At 36.3% G+C, this 19,205-nt stretch overlaps 1 protein-coding gene across 3 annotated transcripts in view; it reads left to right on the plus strand.

Annotated features, from left to right (window-relative positions):
* The first annotated feature begins 2,361 nt into the window (after positions 1 to 2,361).
* LOC150083307 (E3 ubiquitin-protein ligase RNF103-like) overlaps positions 2,362 to 19,205 on the plus strand; it is a 111,343-nt gene continuing 94,499 nt past the window's right edge. The window contains exons 1-2 of one of the 3 annotated variants that reach the window (XM_090377962.1): positions 2,362 to 2,542; positions 2,685 to 2,722. The gene's annotated coding sequence lies outside the window, so the exon portion shown is untranslated. Of the gene's footprint in view, positions 2,723 to 3,132; positions 3,306 to 19,205 lie in introns of those variants that run through there. The other 2 variants (XM_090377961.1, XM_090377963.1) reach the window with 2 other exon arrangements.

Below are 19,205 nucleotides of genomic sequence, written 5' to 3' on the forward strand. Positions count from 1 at the left end.
TGGTGCGTGAGGCGCGTGGTTAATTGTTTGTTGATGTTTGTGGCTGTGACATATGGTGGTGACGTGGCCAGCGTTTGTCTATGGATAGAATTACTGTCTCTGTGATGGGGTTAACTTGGCAACCACTGTTCCTGTTCAAAGAGGCATCCGAGCATTTTATATTTAACGATTCCAACCAGGTGCGCTTTAGGCAATGGTGGTGCCGTGACTGCACCAGCTGCTACTTTGGAGAGACTGGACGTCGACTCGAGAAACGTCTCTCAGAACATAAAAGGGCGATCCGTTTGGCAGATGTAGAACACTCAGCTATCGCCGAGTATGTCTGGACAACCCGCCACGACATCGACCCACACCGCGATGTCGTGGTTGTGGACAGGTCCCACCATTACCTAAAGCGCACCTGGTTGGAATCGTTAAATATAAAATGCTCGGATGCCTCTTTGAACAGGAACAGTGGTTGCCAAGTTAACCCCATCACAGAGACAGTAATTCTATCCATAGACAAACGCTGGCCACGTCACCACCATATGTCACAGCCACAAACATCAACAAACAATTAACCACGCGCCTCACGCACCATCCTGGCAGTGCACATCTCTATTCCAACTGCCATTCATGTATTCAATCTGAAGAAGGCTGCCTCCCAGCCGAAAGCTTATTAATTGTAACTCCACAGTAGCGTAGCAACCCTTTTTCAGGCCCGGAGGGAAAGAACACGTTCGGGCCCTACTTAATTAATTAAAATTGCAAAAACAGGAGACAGCCAAAGACGCCGGACCCCTAAAGGGCCCGGGCCCGTAGGCAATTGCCTTGCCTGCCTACATGGTAGCTACGCCACTGATGGCAGCCCTATTTTTAGATGATAACTCATTGATAAAATACCAAGTGTAAATTCAATGGTAGACGACCTGTCAAATCTTGGAATTCATCGGTAGACACATTTTGACATGCTATACACATCTCCAATAGGACAAAAAAAAAAAGTATTTATTAGAATCACCTGGAAAGTTATTTCATATACCCATGCGTATTGTGTCTGTAAATTGCGTGTGCTCTATGGTCGATTTGCCTGCTTTGCTGGACAAAAAACCCCGGGTTCCGGAGAAAAAACCTTGCTATCTCCGCCTGAGACCAACTAACTCAGCCACGGAGTGAAAAAAGCCCATAAAAGTTCCTCGCGTCATCGACGGGATTCGAACCCGGGCCTTTCTACCCGGTGTGGGGAGGACGGTGATGATACCACCGTGCAGTCTCTTCAATAGGGCAAAAACCAAATTATGATATTAGGGTTCCCCATAAATGATTACATATACCCATTTATTTATTTTGTCTGTAAATTGCGTCTGTTCTCTGGTCGATTTGCCTGTTTGCTGGACGAAAAAACTCCAGTTTCCGGGGGAAATCTTCAATAGGACAAATCGCCGAACTGAAAAGATCCTGCGCACATTGAATTTCTGCAAAGCGGAATCCGACCAGATATGTAATGCATACCCCACAATTGGCAGGAAAATGCAGTCATAAAATAATGCTAGTGCTTTACTCCCGATGCCCCATTCTTTCCTTGTAATTCTTGAAATGCCCACAAAGTTTTGAAATTTGTCCTCAATGTATGTGATGTGAGTTATGAAGAGCATTTGCCTGTCAATTAATCACTCCCAGATATTTTGGAGTTTTAACTGATTGAAGACTGCCTCCCCCATATGATCCTTGGATTCTTTATCACTGCTACATGGCCCTTGAGTAATAAGGTTTTATTCTTTGTTTTTGATAATTGAAGTCTGTGCAAATCGCACCAATTCTGCAGATGTGATAAAACAAAATTATTATTATTATTATTATTATTATTATTAATGGCCATATGGTACAAGGAAGCCTGAGGCTTATGCTGCACCAGCCAAAAAAAAAAAAAAAAATTCCCAAGTTACCCCCTGAGAGAGAGAGAGAGAGAGAGAGAGAGAGAAAGGAATCACCAAGAAAGAGAAGAATGATGATATCCAGCTCAGGACCCTGGGTTTGCCAAGCCCATACTCACCAGATGTGAGCCCCCGGAATGCCCTTCCAGTTGTGATCCAGAGTCAAAATTGGAAGGGTGTTCTAATTTTTATCTTCGCTAACATAACCAGGTCGTTGTGGTTATGTTATCACATTTACATTGATGTTGTTGCATTTCAGCCAGCAATCTAAGACTAGATTCCATTATAGGTCCAAATATAGATACTTATGGATATTCCCTATGAGCAATTAACTGACCCAGAAGAAGATTTAACAGTGACTTTTCTCTTGTTGATTAGCTCTCTGTCTCTGGTTATTCCTATGCTTTTTATCCATATGCCTTTTGATATGACGTGCAGTTCGCATGATGGAGTTTTCAAGTTAGCTGTGATCCCCAGGTAACATACGCGGACACAGTTACATAGATTGCGAGGTAGAGCCTGTTGCAACAATTTAATGGGCTGTTGTTAATTGATGTGCTCGTTTATCGGCTGCAAGAAAGCAGTTATGAAGAAATGGGGAACTTCTGGCTTTTTGGAGCCGTAATGGGGTATAAACAACGTACTGATTTGCTTAGATTTAATAAGCTCATCACAAAAATAAAATTGATTCATGTCAGTATGCAAGGAAACATAAGTTAATTCCTTGTTGTTGTTACTACATGTTTGAAAAGCATGTTTTTCTCTTTTCAGTGTGTTCGGTAAAATGAGACACAGTCGTCTTACTGAGGGTAAGTTATTTTATCAGCAAAGTATAACTAATTATCGAAATGCAATTAATTATCGAAAGTAAAGTCATTTGTGCGTGTGTGACCAATAGAGATAACTATTCGGCGTCAGTAAATAGATGGAAGTGTTTTTGTGTGTAGTATAAAACGAGTAATTCGTGATCACACTGACATGGTGGAGTATAAATAAAATTTCATTATAAGTTCCTCTTTTTTAAACGAGAAATTTAAAAAAAATTATATTTATCAACGATTTGCATTCCACAAGTGCGATTACTCTGCGTTCAAAATTTTGTTCAACACGGAGTAAATGTGAATTATTATCCTGCATTATGAGATATAAAAATTATATAATGTGTATTAGCTAATAGCATTCAGTACCATCTTTACTCGCCGACATGCCATCGTATATAACAACTTGACGCAGCACGTTTGAAAGTGAAGTTTGGGCCTACTTGCGTTTATTTGTTTTAAGCAGTTTACAACTTGAACAGAGAAAACACTTTCTCTTATAGTTTTAGCGATAAATATTGTATGTGGTGAGAGAACTTTCCTAAACAGAAACTTACAGAGAGTTAAAACAGATGTGCGTTATTCGTTATTAACATTACTAGTGTTCTAGTTTTTAAAGGGTTTTAAAATGTAATCTTTGACTTTATGCCTTTGGTATCTTTATATTTTATCCTGAAAGAATGGATGTTGGTCAATAAAAGCTCCTCCCCCCACTTCATTTTTTTTTTTTTTACCTGAAATACTTAGGTACTGTGTTTAACTGTAATCCTAGTTTATTACAATATCCTGGAGTCTAGTTTTACTATTTTTTTTTTTTTTTTAAGAAAAGGTTGGATGATAGTTCTAGAAATGCAAAGTATACATTATTTCTTTACACCATTACTGTATACTTACCCCAGGGTATGTTTGCGTTATGCGTTTTTAATTTACATAAGTGAACATTTTATTATTTCATAAACAATAGCTATGGCACATTAGTGGATACAATACTAATAAACCATGGCTGTGCATAATAGGAGTGTGATGCATAGTATGAGGTATATGTATATAAAATTTAATGTTAAGGCAATTGCTACATGGATATATTATGGGTAAATACTGCCTGACCAAATGTGATTAGTTAGTATTATGTTGTAACAGAAGAAACAGATGCAACAAAGAATAATTTTAACATCATCTGCTTAGGTTTTAGAAAGCTGATACCACATCAGCTATTGTATAAATTGTAGCAATATGAATAAATTGCTACTATGGATAAAGGGATAAGTAGGAAGAAACAGAGTATTTATAAATGGTTATTGGCCATTCGTGGACCAGTGTTGTGAGTGAGGTGCCAGAGGACTTGTTGTTGAGCCATTACTATTTTTAATATATACATTAATGCAGTAGTATTAAAGTATATATTAAATACAATTTAATTAATTATTAAAATTACCTACATCAATACTACTGTATTAATGTATAGTATACATTAATACAGTAGTATTGATGTAGGTAATTTGAGTTTGCTGGTGATTTAAAGTTACCGTTAATCAGTTAATGATAATAAACCATAAAAGAGTTAGCAAAAGCTTAAGATGCCGAAGTTCATCATAATATCATTAACTGGATTAATATCATTAACTGGAAATGCATATTTTCAGTTAATGATATTAATCAGGGCTACTGTAAGGTCTAGATAAAGTTGCAGATGGATTGAAAAATGGTAATTGAGGTTTGACATTGATAAATGCAAGATACGGTAGAACGTTGGTTATCCAGAAGTCTGTTATCCGGAATAATTTGAAAGACTGATTTTTCTTCTTCTTTTCTTTTTTTTTTATTAATGGTAGTACTTGAGACAAATGTTTATTATGTTACAAGAGTATTTGTTTGTTTTTTTTTACTTTGTATATCTGGTGACACGTTGGATTAGGAAACCATGAGTGATAAGAGTTTACTCATTTGCTTCGGTGAACCCAATTTTCCATGGCATACTTTGTTCTCTTCATTTCATATTATGTTTAGTTTAGCTCCAGATTCGGTAAGAATAATATCAGCACGAAACTGTGCAATTTATTATTTTTCTCAGTTTTTTACAGTAAAATGTCAATGAAAAGAAACAGCACAAAAATGGGCAGAAAAACAGAAAGAAAGCAATATAATCAAAGTGATATTGTTAAGGAACTTGAGATTTAGTAGCAAAAAAAAAAAAAAAATGGTCACAACAAATGATCGAACATTATTTTAAAAAATTACTGTAAAATTTTTTCTACATAAAATTTGCAGTAAAATACCTATCTGAATATACACTGCCCTACCATTAATATCCGGACACCTGCCTTTAGACAAAAAAAAAATCTTTTATTGTATCATTTAATATTTTGTGCTGAAACTTTTTGGTTTGATGATGGCCTTCAATCTTCGCGTCATACTCTCAACCAGCTTTTTATAAATGTCAGGTGATATATTCTTCTACTCGCCTTTTAACGTAGCCACCAGTTCGGCCTTGTTCTTTGGGCAATCTCAACCTGCACATACTCTACGATCCAGTACATTCCAAAGATGCTTGATAAGGTTCAGATTGGTACTCTGGGCTTTCAAATCCAACTTTTCCACACCCATACACCCATGTCTTCAAACTGCTTTGTTACGACCCGAGTAGTATGGCATGGCCCGTTGTCTTGCTGATACATGTATGGGTCCTCCCCGAAGTATTGCCATAATGTTGGAAGTGCATAATTGTCAAGGCTGTCCTGGTATTGCATGGCATTCATGGTTTTGTCGATAACGACTAATGGGGCCCAAGCCAAACCACGAAAGAAGCCCAATACCATGCCATTGCCTCCACCAAATTTCATTCTTGAGAGGATACAATCAGGAAGGAACTGTTCCCCTGGCATTTGCCACACCCAGGAAGAGCCGTATCAGACTGGTAGAGTGCAAACCTCGACTCCTATTTTCCACTGCTCTACAGTCCAAGATTTGCACTCCTTACACCATGTTAATCGGCATCTAGCATTTGTTGAGGTGACTAATTCTGTTGAACGTGTCATCTTGCATGCCCACTTTTGCAATTGTCTGTTTGAAGCCCAGTGTGCATATTTATAGCAGATTGTGTGAGTTGTTGCATGCATAGGATCTCTTTTCCCATCTATGGAGGGGTGTCCAGGTATTAATGGTAGGGCAGTGTACATACATATGTAAATGTGCAAATTTTTATGTATAAGTTATTATTATTAATTTTTTAGTTAAATAAATTAGTTTTTTTCACGATATTTAAAATATTTTTCTTTTACCTTAATACATTATAACAGAGTTTATTTAATCTTCTGTTATCCGGAAGAGGTCTGATGTTAATTATTCCGGATAACTGATGCTCTACTGTATTTGCATTTTAAGTATGAGATGCCATTTGGATAACAAAAAAAAAAAAAAAAAAAAATCGAAGATGGTTAAAAATTCAAAAAGACCTCTCTCAGTGGCATACAGGAATTTTGACATCAGGGACAAGAGGGTGATTATCCCTTTGTATAAGGCAATGATTAGACAGTACTTTGAGTATATTGTATACCGGTCTGGAAACCTCATTTTAGGAAGAATGTAGATCTGTTGGAATGGGCACAAAGAACAAGATTAGTTGGGGTATTCTTATCAAGAAAGAAAGGGTATTCTTAGCAAGAAAGAAAGAAAGAAAGACTGGAGTCCTGTATATAACAGATTTTGGAAACTAGGCTTCTGCAGAGTGACATAATTAAAATATTTAAGGCTTTTAAAGGGTTAGGCTAGCTAAATGCATATTTACCCTTTTACAGATGATACAGCAAGTTGATACAGCATCAGCTATATAAAAAAAAAAAAACACTTTGCCCATCTCTTTTAATAACCAGTCCTTTAAATTTATTCAAGCTGCCCACTTCAATAACACAAGGTGGAAGTTTACTCTAACAGTATCATTCTTTGCCTGAGGACAGAATTCAACACAAATACAGTATCTGTGTAGCAATAATTTTTGCAATTTAAATTTGTGCCCCCCTTCTGTATGTCTTCTGAGATATAAGGATGCCATTGGGATTTAGTTTACTGAATCCATTTAAAACCTAAAACATTTAAGTCATAGTCTTCTCACAGATGCCTGATTTCCAGGCACTAAAATTTACAGAATTCAAGTTTTTCAGAACTTTCAAAACACTCAAGTTGGGGCACAAGTGCCCTTTACAGCAAATCTACATCCTTTTTACAATGAGACTTTAAATGTGTATGCAGTATTCAATATATGATCTAACCATTGTCTTATACAATGGGATAATCAACTCTATCCCTGCTGGCAAAATTCCTGTATTTGATGGAAACCTATGAGCTTGCCTGCATTGAGCAGAGAACTTGTGTTGTATTGTAGTTATCTGTAGTTCTTTTTCATTCTCCATTACTTTGAGTTTCATATTACTAAAATGGTATGTTATTCTGGGATTATTGCCTCTAACATGCAAAAATTTACCTTTAGCCAGAGAATAATTCAGTGTTGGAATAAATTTCCACCTGTTGTGGAGGTGGATAATTGAATAAATTTAAACAATATGTGGACAAATTGTTAGAAGGGACAGGCAAATGAAATGGGTAACGGATTTCTGTTTTTTTGGTTAGTCTTTGCAATCTGGTACCCCTTCCGATTGATCGTTGCAAGTCGCAGTGATTGATAATTCATAGCCCACTATGGTTAGTCTTAGGGTGTTTGTCTCCCCCCCCCCCCCCGCCGCCGTTTTAAAATCAGAAAATGAGTTCCCAATTTTAAAATAGCTGTCAGGGAGAGGGATAAACACCCTAACTAAGGCTAACCATAGCGGGCTAGGCATGTCAATCACTGCTACTTTCATCAATCAACCGGAAGGGATACCAGATTGTAAAGAAACTTTTTTTTTTTTTTTTTGCTGATGCTGCTTATTATAATATTACTTAATATAAACTTGTGTCCTTACATGATATTATCAATACTAAGAATGAAATGATATTTAAAATGTCTTAGTTTTGTTCAATGGTTGTACATTTGCTTAGCATGTTTTGGGGGGGAAACACACACACACACACACACACACACACACACTGAAAGGACAGTATCCATTAAATTAAAATATCCATGAGGAAATAGGACATCAGTTGTAAAAGAAGAATATGAATTAATTTGGTAGACAAAAGGTGTGAATTATTTTTATGTATTTCTTTGGTCTTCCTGCAACATTCTCAGATCTTTGTGCATTTCTAAGGATGACTATAAGTATATTACTACTGGAGGAATAGTTTACTCTTGGCATTCCCATGGAGTGAGAGATTGAATGAAGAATTTGACATCCTCCAGAAGGTAATTCTGACATCTTGCATATAAGTAATTACTGATTTTACAGTTTTCACTTTGACTTTTCCACTCAGTGAACATTCAACATTTAACCCCAGGGCTCACATCTGGTGAGTATGGGCTTGGCAAACCCAGGATCCTGAGCTGGATCCTGGTTTGGTGCATTATAGACTTAGTTGCTAATGTGCCAATAAAATCCAAACCAACCAACCAATCTGAGCTTGATATCATCATTTTTCTCTCTCTCTTGGTGATTCCTTTCTACTTCTGTCTCTCTCCCTCTCTCTCTTGGTGATTCCTTTCTACTTCTGTCTCTCTCTCTCTCTTAGTGATTCCTTTCTACTTCTGCCTCAAGTGTGTAATGAATTTATACTGTCTAATGAGTCCTCCACATATAGAAATTACATACAAAAGTCTATTGAAAAATGAATTAATATAATTCGAAAAAAGAGATGGACTTGAAATTGAAATATCTTCAGGTGTAGTTTATCAAAAGGAGCAAAGTCTTTGTTCTATTTATGATATTTTATGACGAGATAGTTACAATGGTAATAAATTAACAGAAGAAATGACAAGGACATAGCAGCAGAGGCATTGTGGCACACTATGGCCACAGATGCCGATGCGCCTAATAATTCCCCAAACAAACAAACAGCAGAAGTATTGTTTATTGTTTCATGGATAAAGATATGCATTGACATAAAATATATTCTAAGTAATCGTAACTGTTATGCTGTTGATTTCTAGAATTGCTGTGCATTTCGATTTTTTATTAAATAATAATGAAAAATCATTCATTACCAAATTTCAGTAAAATAATCATTACAAAAGAAGTCACAGTAACAATACGTTATTTGTGTCTTCTTTTGCACAGCAACAACTTTGCTAGAGGGTTTACAGTGTAAACTGGGCTGAGCTGATATCCTGTTTTTAACTTGATCTTCCTGTTCTTGAGCAAGGCATTCTGTTATCCCAACAAAGATGGAACAGGACGTCAGATAGTCTTGTTCCATTTAGTAAGTGTGTCTGTCTGTCTGTATGCATAAAACTTTATTTTACGTGCACCCATTTTATAAGTAAGATATTATATAGATATTGTTTTAGGTTAAAAGTGTTTAAAGAAAACAATCATAATTAAATAAGGTTTACTGATTTACTATCTGTTTCCAGTAGACATTAATAACATACTACAGTGATGCAAGGTAGACTAGAGTCAGCCATAATACACCCTAAGTTTCTAAAATAACTTGCATGGGAGTCAGTTTGATTTTCATTGCATTATGTAATCTGTATTGCATTGTTAGTTCAGTAGGTGTGTCTGTTTTTTATTTTTAAAATGTGGTCATCATTGTGTAAAATCCACGATCCAAATCTGAAGCTGATCTAATCAGAATTATATCTCACTTTTAAAGCAATTATGAGATTAGTGGCATATTAATTAAAAAAAAAAAAAAGAGACTATAATCAAAAACAAGAGCAAATTATCTCTACCTGTGGAAAGCCTGTATTTTTTTTTTTATATATAATTATGACAAACACTGTAATCCTTACAGAACTAAACTGCTGTAAATCTAGAAAGATCAATTACAGCTGTGCACAGTGCTTCCAGGCTTTCTGTATCTTCCAGAATAAATTTAGCAAGTTAGTGTTTATTGCATGCAATTTTAGGAAAAATGACTGAGGGCTAGATCAGAATTAGTAATTCATTAGTTTCTCTGAATCCATCTTTCAAGGAAGGCCTTTAAGGAAAAATACATTAAATAATATGTAAGATTTCCACTATGTAGTGAAAATACTTTTAAAGAAAAGTATTTTTCATCATTGCCCATTGCATTTTTTAGGTTTATTGAAGTGACGTTTTATAATTTATAAATGCAATATCATTTCAGTGAAGTGACATTTAATTAATGACTATATTCTAGTTGTTAATCGGTTCAGACAGAATCCCTAGAACCATCTTACAAAAATATAGCCTTTTTATTCTCTTTCATAGTGGCATTGGAGAAGACATGTCCTGGTTCTATTTGATATACACTACATTGAAATTGAAAGAAAATTTTTTGGAAGGGCATACTTTTAAATATTATTATTATTATTGTTGTTTGTGACCCAAAAAGTAATAAATGATGGGATTCTATTAAATAAAATGGAATAAAAATAAGGAATTGTGTCTGTTGGAGCCTTAGCTCATCTGGAATCACAAGACATCCATGACGAAAAAACCAAGGGCAGCATTTCAGTAACTTCTAAGGTTAACATACGACTGGGTTTAAAGCCCCAGTGACGGGAAGATTGAGGTGCATGTAGATGAAATCCTTTATTCTTTATTCAATAAATTTCCATAATTTATTACTTTTTGGCATGTTAGTTCATTAATACAGCAAATGTGAAACCACTGACTTCAAAGGAGTCGAGATCATTTTAGCCAGCTTTGAGGGTCTTTTGTTAGGTGCTTCTAAGATCTTTCCATTTCAATACAATGAATTGTATTTTGAGCAGATTTTTAATTACTGGGTATTCTGTGCCCTTATATTCTCCATTCTGGTTCTTCTCTCTTAATATCTAATAATTTGCTTTATTTGTTTCCAACTCATATTTTATCTACTTACCAAACAGTAGTATCACCCCATCCAGTTAAATCAGTAGCATTACCTACCCTGACAGTCCCCAGAATTTAACTTTAATATTTGAAAAAAAGTATTTTGCTCTGTGAATTGTGCTTAGAGTATCCCAATGCATTGGGTTACTCTAACAATTAGAGTAGAGTATCCCAATGCATTGACTTTTGCAGTGCTTTTTTTATGTCTTCACTTTTTTAGTAATAATTCAAATTTTCTAAATGTTGTGAGTTTTGGACAATAAGATATTCATTAGTTATAATAAAAAAAAATTTTTGACTTAAAATAATTTTAGAAAAAATGCTGGTACGGTAAAACAGAAACTATTAATCTCTGCCAATTTACATTTGTGGAGGCATTAACTGTACACAATGTGGCAATATTTTGTTGCATTGTTACAGTATAACCAACGTAACAAACTAAGCCAGTATTTACAAAAAAATTTCTAAATTAATGCATTTCAATAAAAAAAATAGTAATAATAAATTGTTATTAATTCTGTTTGTATATGTAATGAATATTATAAACCCAAAATAGTATTTGAAATTATTTTTATTTTTCTACATGAAACTACATTAAAATTCTGCACAACTCAAATACATTGTTTTGTATGCCCATCTGTGTGTCAGGGAAACGGAAAATATATTGTGCATAAGGGATAGGTGGAATAGGACCAGGGTATGTCTGCCAAAGGCAAAAGTTGATGACGTAGAGTAGATATCATCTTTTAAGGGCACAAAAGGTGATATTGTTGTACATATTGGTACTAATGACATTAAGAGTAGGAGATCTGTGGAAGTGGCAACAGAAGTTTAACATTGAAAATGCAAAGTACTGCACATGGATACTACCAGCTGTGTAGTACTACATTCAGGGAAGTGGAGAGTAAAAAAAACCTGGAGGTAATTGTGCAGTCAATACCAAGTTTGCTGAGCAGTGCAGACAGGAACCAGAGCAGGTCATGTAGTTTTGTCAATGATATATAGGAATTTTGCCAACAGGGACAAGGAAGTGGAGAGTAAAAAAGACCTGGGGGTAATTGTGCAGTCAATATGAAGTTTGCTGAGCAGTGCAGACATGTTGCCAGAGCAGGTCATGGAGTCTTGTCAATGATATATAGGAATTTTGCCAGCAGGGACAAGGAGGTGATTATCGTGTTGTACAAGGCAATGGTCAGACCACACCTTGAATACTGTGTACAGGTTCCATTTTAGGAAGGATATAGTGTTGCTATAACGAGTACAAAGAAGGGCAACAAGATTGAGGGGAACAAAGAGGTGCTCTTACCAAGATAGGCTTAAGTTCTGCAAATTGTAGTGCCTGGAGACCAGGCACATGCGAGGTGATCTGATTGAGGTGTACAAGGCTTTGAATGGGTTGAGCAAGCTCAGTGCTGATGGGATTCTTCCTCTTGCTCAGATTAAGAATCTGAGGGGGCATAGATTCAAACTGAGGAAAGACAGTTGTAGAATATAAGTATGGAAATTTGCCTTTAGCCAGTATGTAGTTGATTGCTAGAACAGACTTTCATCTCTTGTTGTGGAAGTTGATAGCTTAAATAAATTTAAGGCTGAGCTGGATAAGCATTTAGAGTGAATAGATGAGTGGAATGGGAAAGTTTTTTTTTGGCTGATGCTGCATAAGCTTGCTTCCATGCATCATGTGCCTCTGCTAATGCTGAATACAGATCAATGTTGATAAAAAGTTGTGAGTTAGGGTTAAATTTGAAGGTGTCTGCAATTCTGCCTAGACATGACAGGAGGGAGTATATGATGAGAGCCTTGCCACTCAATTCAGCCCTGGATAGATTGTGCAAGGCTCATGTGGGTAGAATTTTTTTTTTTCTATGTCTGTTCTTGTTAACAGGAAAGACTGCTTCTACAGGATGGGATACATTTAAATAGAAAGGGTGCAAGAATATTTGCTGATGCTATTTAGGCAGTGTTAGGTGGCCAGAAAACTGCTAACTTGGGATGGATTGACAGTAGTCACAGGCAGAGGTGAAAGTGATTCTTGCACTGCTTCTATTGGAATGAGCAGCAGCAGCCTGGAAAGCAAGTTGCTGGGAGTCATCATGGATCAAGTAAATACATGGGCTTTGTTAGGTATACTTGCATGCACACCAATGCTAGGAGTATAGTAAATAAATTTGAAGCGTTGGTCAAGACATCAAAGGCAGATATTATTGAGATATCAGAGATGTGGCGTCACTCAGATGTAAGGAATGGAGAATTTGAATTTTGGGAGTACACTCCGTACAGAAAGAACAGACAGGATAGGAAGGGAGAAGGTGTTATGCTGTTAGTTAAGAAACACAAAATCTAAGGCAGTGAATCCAGTTTACATGGATGGACAGTGCAATGTTGAGTTTGGTGTGACAATTAGGGTAGGAGTGTGTTATAGGCCTAATGATTCTGATGAGTATAATGAGCAATTGTGTAGAGAAATGAGTGGGCCAGTAAATCAGAATGTCTTATAATGGAGGATTTTGACTTCCCAGACATTGACTGGAACTTGTTTGTGTCACTTGCAAACTAGCAAGGCTTTTGTGGATTTATTGGATGATTTTTTTCTATAGCAGCATGTTCAAGAGGCAACCAGAGGGAGTAATACTCTTGATCTGATTATCAGCATTGATTATTGGTGCATTAAGAATCTGCAGATAAAGGAACCACTTAGTGGGCAGTGATCACAGTGTACTGATATTTGATTTACTTAAAGATGTAACTACCAGCAAGTTTAAAGGGAAGGATTTTTACCTTTGTAAAGGTGACTACAGTGGTCTCAGACAGTTTTTAAATTCTATATAGTGGGGCCAACTGATGATGTTACAAATAGCAAATTCTAAATGGGAAGCATTCATGGAATTAATCGTGTAAGCTACTAGGCTTTTCATACTAACTAAGAAATACTGTTCAAAAGTTTAGGTCTAAATGGATGTCATGAATGGGACTCGTGGCAGAGAAGAAAAATACATGGGGATGCATATAACGTATCAGGTGACACAGAAGCTTATGGTAGATATAAGCTACTCTGTAATCAAATCACAATGGTGGTTAGGTAAGCAGAGGCAGACTACGAGAAATCTTTGGCAAAGGATGCAAAGAAAAACAGCAAAGATTTCTTTTCTTATGTAAACTCTAGAAGGAAGAAGATGAATCAGATTGGTCCACTTGATATCGCTGGTTCAACTGTTGATGGTCCTGCTCAGATAAGTGACAAACTGAATGAGTATTTTGCATCTGCATTCACACCTGAGGAGTTATTTTGGGAGGGAATGCCAAAAGTTTATTACATGCTAACATGGAGCTGAAGGATTTTGTAATAACTGAGAGCGAAGTGGAGGAGAAATTTTTGAACTTAAACGTAAGAAAAGCACCTCGGGCTAATGTGTTCTATCCAGTTACATTAAAGGAAGCAGCAAAAGAAGTAAATATGTAATTTCAGCTGATGGCAAAAATTGTTCATATCTTAAAAGATAAAATAATAGAAAATCAAGAGATTCAATAAGAAACAGTCAGACGAATTTTGTGAAATATGAAGATTATTATGTATTAATATGTGCATTGAGCAGACTACAGTAAATGACATACCAGCACACCAGTTCAACTTTTACGTAGACTCTGCAAACTTGCTGTATGGAAGAGATTAAGCAAAGTAAAACAGATAAAAATCTCTGATTTATTTATTAAAAAGTGAATATTGCTATTGTGTAATATGTTCTGAATAATAAACAGTATATCAGTTGATCATTTATGTGAATAAAATATATTTATTGTTAGTAGTAGTACAGGCAAATGATGCAAGGAAGCAAGCTTATACAGCATCAGCAAAAAAAAAACATCACCTTATTTGTCCATCCCCTCAATATGTCTGATTCTTCCTTAAATTTAGTCAAACTACTCACTTACACAATGCAGGCTGGTAATTTGTTCCAACAATCAGTAACTCCCTGGCTGAAAGCAAATTTTCACACATTTATCTTGCAGCCAACCTTTTTCAATTTTATGTTCTCTTGTGTGAGGTGTCTGAGAAAGAGTTAGAATACTATCATCATTAAATTCGCTCAATCCATTTAAAATCTTTACACACTTTGATCAGGTGTTCTCCCATGTACCTAGTTTTCAAGCTGTACAACTTGCAGAGTCTTTTGTGGTATTGACTCATCTGGTTGCTCTTTTATGCATTCGTTCTAGAAGATTGACCTTTCATAAAATTAGGCTTCCTGACCTGCATGCAGTACTTGAGATGTGGCTTATGCAATGGGTAATCACCTCCTTTTCCCTGCTGGAAAAGTTCCTGTATGTATCATTGAAAGAACCCAGTGAGTTGTTCTAATAGCCCATCTGCACTTCCCAGAATGGAGAAAGCAAATGAATATAAAACATCATTATGCCTGGCATTTGTGCATTATGAAAAGGCATTTGACTCCATACAGCATAAGACAATGTTTCGGGCACTGGAACGATAAGACATAGATACCCCACATATTATGATTTTGAAGAAAATATATGAGAACGCTACCTCCTTTATTAGACTAGACAAAGACAGTAGGAAATTTAAAATTGAGAAAGGAGTTCGACAAGGAGACACAATATCTCTGAAGTTGTTTACAGCTGCCCTTGAGGAAGCTTTCAGAAGGTTAGACTGGTTGCAGAAAGGAGTCAATGTGAATGGAGAGTACCTAAACCATTTACGATTTGTAGATGACATTGTGGTCATAAGCCATGATCCCAAAGAATTAGAGGAAAACCTTAGTCAATTATGCAGAGTTAGTAAGGAATTTGGACTAAAGATGAATATGGCTAAAACAAAAGTAATGATGAACAAGTATGCCACAGAAAGGGATATAATGATTGAAGGAGCAGTAATTGAAAAGGTGGAGTCATACTTATCTGGGACAAGTCATTGGCTGTAATAATGATAAATGGCTGGAAATCAAGAGAAGAATAAATTTTGGATGGATAACATTCAGGAAATATAGTCACATACTGAGAAGCAATATCCCAATTTGTCTGAAATGTAAAATAATGAACCAATGTATACTCCCCACCATGACTTATGGAAGTGAAACTTGGGCACTCGCCAAAAGAATGGAAGAGAAGCTGAGAACGACACAGCTAAGAATGGAACGAATTATATTTGTTCCATTCTTAGCTGTGTCGTTCGTGTGTCGTATAATGGAACGAATCAGACTGTTAGATAAGAGGAGAAACACATGGATTAGGCAGCAAACTCAATTAAAGGACATTCTTATCAAAACTAAAGAACTAAAATGGTCTTGGGCAGGACACATAGCTCGTAGATATGATGACAGATGGATTAAGAAAATAACAGAGTGGTACCCAAGAGGAGCCAGAAGAAAACCTGGAAGACAATGATGGAGATAGACAGATGAAACTCATGAGTTTGTGGGTAGTAAATGGATGGCCATTGCACAAAACAGAAGGAACTGGAAAGTTGCTGGAGAGGCCTTCATCCTACAGTGGATTGAAAATGGCTGATGATGATGACTTCCCAGACAACATCATGGTACTGTATGTTATTCTGGTATTACTGCTGCAGATATACAGTACCTTGCATTTACTAATGTTAAATGTCAATTACCACTTCTCTGCCAAACTGCCTAATTTAATTGTAGGCCCTGATTTCTCTAATTAACCACCCAACCTTGGTATCATCTGCAAACTTAGACAATAAGTTTGTTGTGGCTCTTCATCAGTAATTTTAATAAATACTGTAAACAGTAAGGGGACCCAACATTGAACCCTGAGGGACTCCACTAATAACATTAGTCCAAGATGAGCAGTGCTGGTAATCAGATGAAGAATATTGCTTTCTCTTGTTGCTTCTCTAACATGTTGCTGTAGAAAACAATCGTCCAATAAATCCAGAAAATTTCTGCTACTGTGTGAGTGACCAAATTGAAAGTTCCAGTCAGTATCTGGAAAGTTGAAGTACCCAATTACAAGACATTCTGATCTGTTCGCTCACTTGGTATGTCTGTGCAGTTCATTATACTCGTCAGGGTCATTTGGCCTACAGCAGACTCCTGCTCTCACTTTAGTTTTCTCAATTTGTTTCACCAAACTGTCCCAACATTGCATTGGCTACCAACACCATCAGGGTGCTCTGCCTTATTGAATGGGCTGCAGAAAATGATAAATTGTATCAGCACACAAGATCCAACTTTTATGTTAACTCTGCAAACTTGCTTTACAGAAGAGATTAAGAAAAGTAAAGCAGATAAAAATCTGTGATTTCTTTGTTAAAAAGTGAATATTGTCATTGCGATATGTTTTGAATAATAAAGTCAGCATTTATGTGCATAAAATGTGATTTTGTGTTATAATTAAGCTATTATATTTAAAATTGCAGTGTACTAGTGATAATGCAGACATGAATAGATGATTTTTATTAAGTTTTATTCTGGTTAATATATGCACTGTAAAGAATAAAATATCTTAATCATAAATCAGTTTTTTTATTCATAACCTAAGTGATTTCTTTTGTTTATCATTCAGCTTTGAATAACGATCTCGGCGAAGATAAAGAAAGCCAACACAAAAACCATGGCAAACTACAGGAAACTTACCAGACAAACTGGTTTGTCGCTACTGCAGTTTCTCCCTGCATTCTGGGTAGACAGACTGTGCATGTTATTGGTAGTGGCAATAGAAGTCGAGAACGATATATTGATTGACACGTAGGCAAAACAGATGATGTACTAATTGGTGCACGAACACATCAAACGATAACATAGCATTAAGTGATTGATTGATATTATGATATACATATATACAAGGGGGTATAAAAAGGTCATACACTTAAGGTGAAACTTCACAGGAACTCGAATCCTTTTCTATGTACTCTCCACGTATAGTAACACATTTCTCCCATCTATGGATCAGTTGTTTAATGCCTTGATCATAGAAGTCTGCACTTTTTGCCTGAAACCACGATTCCACTTCATTGATGACTTCCTGAGATGAATCAAAGTGGCATCCATGCAATGGTTTCTTCATTTCTTGAAACAAGAAGTCTGATGGTGCTAGGTCAGGAGAATAGGGTGGATTCTGCAGTAGTTCGAAGTTGCACTGGGCAACAAAGTTGGTTGTGGCAACAACTTCTGCAAAGGCATCAGCAATCTTGGAACCCATCGTGCAGAGACCTTAGACATGTGTGGATGGTCATGTAAAATGCTGTAGGCAGACCCATAACTAATCCCACTGCATTTGCGATGAAATGAATTGTCACATGTCTGTCACTCAGCACCAGCTGCTCAACTTTTGCATCCATCTTACTGTCTGTAGACGTTGATGGCCTTCCTTCTCTTGATGACGCCTCTGTAGCCAGGTGAGCAAAAGCAGCAGTGTGTAGCACACGCTTCTTGATTAGACCAGGGTTCAAGCCTGTGACCACCAAATACGGAGGATGCGGAAAGGTCAGGGAATGACCACCGCATATACCCCGAGCAATATGGCTTTAGTTGCTAATGCTCCTAAAAAAAACCAAATAACAAATAACAATGACAACCTTCTCTTGATTTGTCAAAGACACTTGTACAACTTCACTGGAACTCCCATTTCCACTATTTTACAGTGTGATAGAATGGACAATTCTGCCCATATGCAGCTTTCATTTCTTCATCAATTTCCTCAGCTTTTTTGCCCTGTAAATGCAGGAACTTGATCATTTCTCGATACTCCACTTTGTCAGCCATAGCGTCCTTCCTTAGATTCCGGCTCCACCTCTGGTGTACAGTCACCTATGGGAATGAAATTTCACATGTTAGTTATTAAATATGTAGACAATTTATATTAAAAATGGCATCTTTCTACTGATGTTTTATCTAGGTCAGGGTACGAACTTTTTGATACCCCCCTCGTATATAAAGAATCTTTCTTTCTTTCCTGTTATTTCATAACCTAACCTTTAAAATTAGGCAAGGAAACCTTTTCTTGTTATTTCCTAAACTAACATTTAAGGTCAAGTTAGGAAATATAAAAAAAAAATAAAGAAACCTTGGTAAACTTCAGAGCAGGGTGCACACTACAGTGTAACGTAATGTAACCTTTTTTCACTAGCCTACTTGAATCCATCCTGAATTAGTGACGTAAACTAACTTAAGCTTTTTTCACTAGCCATAAATGTAAGTCCATTAAAAACCCACACTTCTTTTGCCCTGTTCTAAAGTTTTACCAATTACTGATGTCGTTAATTGCTTGAATCCGTCCCGAATTAGTGGCATAAACTAACTTTTTTCACTAGCCAAAAACCCACACAATTAAAAAATGCCGATAGGCTGGAGTTCACACCCTGTATTGATTTTAGCTGAAACCAGTAAACCTTTTCCTTTTTTTCCTAACCTAACCTTAAAAACTTGCAAAGAAATCAGTAATATGGTTTTTTAATAGTGGAAACACTCATGAACTCCAGTAATCTGCTTTTAATAATGAAAAAAAAAAATAATTACATTGTCTGTCATGCTTATGTACAGTATCAATCAATATATCGTTCTCATAAC

The sequence above is a fragment of the Mastigoproctus giganteus genome, chromosome 7, assembly GCF_048544385.1.
Source record: "Mastigoproctus giganteus isolate SK-2022 chromosome 7, ASM4854438v1, whole genome shotgun sequence".
Lineage (NCBI taxonomy): Eukaryota > Metazoa > Arthropoda > Arachnida > Uropygi > Thelyphonidae > Mastigoproctus > Mastigoproctus giganteus.